General features: G+C 41.9%; 1 long non-coding RNA gene across 1 annotated transcript in view; it reads left to right on the forward strand.

Annotated features, from left to right (window-relative positions):
• Window positions 1-493: 493 nt before the first annotated feature.
• Window positions 494-3093, forward strand: part of LOC118493136 — a 4927-nt gene continuing 2327 nt past the window's right edge. Inside the window, exon 1 of the long non-coding RNA XR_004895116.1 lies at window positions 494-532. This is a non-coding gene — a long non-coding RNA (uncharacterized LOC118493136). The remainder of the gene's footprint in view (window positions 533-3093) is intronic.

Here is a 3093-nt window from a genome sequence, read left to right on the forward strand (position 1 = left end):
AGAAGCATCTGATGAGGCGTCAATTATCACTTTCAGAGCGTTTGGGCCTTTAGAGACCCCCCCCCCCCCAGACCTATTTCTGGCAGCTGGCCCACCTGGGTGAACCTTGACAAACAGAACTAGTTCCTAGACTGATCCTAGACCTGTTATGTCCCCACCAATCATCATTCCTGTGCTGCTGTCACACCCTGAACTGAATGTTCCCTTTGAACGTGGGACTGGTTTAACGGCACAGAGCCAGTCAGTTCCACATAGACCAATCCCACGTCTCCTCTAAACCTTACTGCCAATCAGATCTGGCTCGTTGAAATGTGATTTCAGAGAAATGACTCAGAGACCTTAAAGCTGAGACAGACTGAGCGCGCTCAGTTGCTGCTTCACCTGCACCGCCTCACACAGCTGAGAGACAGGTAAGAAAACACACACACACACACACACACACACACACAAACACACACACACACACACACACACACACACACACACAGAGAGAGAGACTGAGTGAGTGAGCGTGCTGCCTGCAGACCAAAAGGTAGGAAAGTTGAAGAAATTTTAAAAAGCTGACACCCAGCAGAAGACTTGATGTGTTCATCAGCAGAGAGGAGACAGAGAGAGAAAAGTTCAAGTTAGTTTTAGTTAAAGTTAAAGTTAGTTAAAGTTAAAGTTAGTTAAAGTTAAAGTTAGTTGAAGTTGAAGTTAATGACAGACTGAAGTAGGAACAGAGACTGAAACACAGAGAGGTCTGCTGTCAGTCTGCTCATTCCTCATTCAGATGCAGTTTTCAGCCGTTTCTTCCAGCAGACTTGTTGTTGTGTTTTCTGTCTGTCTGTTCATCAGCTGACACTTCTGTGTTTTACAGCAGACTGAATACTTTATGTTTGTCACATTATGATTTGATGTGCAGCTCTGCAGCTTGAGAATCACTGCTGCTTAATAGAAGTACTTTGGAGTTGCTGTCACTGTTTTCATACACTTCCCTTTGGGCGTTTCCTAATCCCAATAATGACAAGAACAGATTTTCTAGTTATTCTAGTTTGTAGCTGACATGTTGAGACGATGTAGCCTGACGTGGTCATACTCAGATTTTAGTCAGAATATGAGTCTGATTCTGCTCCATTGGGCTGTGATTATGGGGCGTGTTTCAACCAAAAATGCCTCTGCACTCAATTGGATAGATCTACAACCAATCAGAGCAACGGATAGACCTACAACCAATCAGAGCAACAGATAGACCTAGAACCAATCAGAGCAACGGGTAGACCTAGAACCAATCAGAGCAACGGGTAGACCTAGAACCAATCAGAGCAACAGATAGACCTACAACCAATCAGAGCAACAGATAGACCTAGAACCAATCAGAGCAACAGATAGACCTACAACCAATCAGAGCAACAGATAGACCTACAACCAATCAGAGCAACAGATAGACCTACAACCAATCAGAGCAACAGATAGACCTACAACCAATCAGAGCAACAGATAGACCTACAACCAATCAGAGCAACGGGTAGACCTAGAACCAATCAGAGCAACGGGTAGACCTAGAACCAATCAGAGCAACGGAGACAGACGTCACAGAAGCTGCATGTCAAAGGCAGGCTTTATGTTACTGTTGATCATCTGTCTATCATCATATAAACTCTACAAAAACTAAAGTCATGACTTTCACTAGGGGAAAATCATCTAAAAACAATATCCCAACCATTTGTACACTTTCAGGTACAGAAATCGAAGAAGTGCCACATTACAAGTACTTGGGCATTATCATTGATCAATCACTGTCTTTTACATCGCAGGTTAAAAAACAGAAGTTGAAGTTAGGTTTCTTCTTTAGAATCAAGTCCTGTTTATTCTTTGAAGCAAAAAAACCAACTTGTAAATGCAACATTCTTGTCTGTTTTGGACTATGGTGACATTTTATGTATGTATTCAACCTCCCAGTGTCTTCATGCTTTGGACACGGAGTTTCATGGAGCCTTAAGATTCATCACAAACTTAAAATCTCATACTCATCACTGTCTGCTGTACTCTCGGGTCGAGTGGTTCTCCCTCTCAATCAGGCGTTGGATGCACTGGCATCTTTTTATTTATAAAGCAGTATTAGGACTACTTCCTCCTTATCTGAACGCTTCCATCCTCCCGAGGTCTGCAGGGACATATCACTTGTGTTCACAGGATCTGTTCTTATTATCAGTCCCTAAAGCCTGCACTGACTTTGGTAAAAAGGCTTTTAATGTTGCAGCACCATCTGCATGGAATCAGCTTCAGCATGAGCTACAGTTGAAGGAGTTGGTCTCACTTTGTTCTTTTAAAGGCTTTCTAAAGGATCTTGCAGAAAGGCGGTCTGTCTGTCATTGTTTTTAAATCGTTTTAGGACCCAGATATTTTATGATGACATTGTTGTTTGAATATGATGAGTGAGAGTGTGTCTATGTTTTTTACTTGTTATTGTCTTTGTATTTATTTGAAACCACGCTGCTGCCACCTGCCGGGACACTCTTGTAAAAGAGATTTGTAATCTGAAGGAGTTTTTATCCTGGTTAAATAAAGGTTTGAATGAATGAATGAATAAAGCCGCCCTGACAATCTGATTGGTCCAAACAGTTCTGGTTGGAGCATAGTTGCTCAACAACAGATCAAGTCCAGACCAAGCTTCCCAACCTCAAATGTTGTGGGCGGGGCTAAATTTGGCTGGTATCCAGACTAGAGACGACGTGGTCTTGCTGGTACTGCACCCTAACCCCAGAACAGAGACCTCCTGCTGGGCTCCAGAACCAGAACCAGAAAAGGATTTATAGCCATACAGGTGACACTTCCAAGGAATATCCTGTGGTTGTTGGTACATACATAAATATGTTAAACCATTAATATTAAATAAACAATAAATACAGAAACAAATATGTACATACAGTATAACTGTTATATTAAGAAAAGAAAGACGAGGCTGAATGGGTTAGTGATGAAATGGTTATGTGTGATGTCATCTTGTTGTGATATTTCTAGAACTATCTGGATCAAACTTTATTGGGCTCGTGGTAGGTGAATGGACCTCTATGAATACACTGATATAACATGTCCTAATCTACGCTGCAT

This window comes from Sander lucioperca, chromosome 14 (genome assembly GCF_008315115.2).
Source record: "Sander lucioperca isolate FBNREF2018 chromosome 14, SLUC_FBN_1.2, whole genome shotgun sequence".
Lineage (NCBI taxonomy): Eukaryota > Metazoa > Chordata > Actinopteri > Perciformes > Percidae > Sander > Sander lucioperca.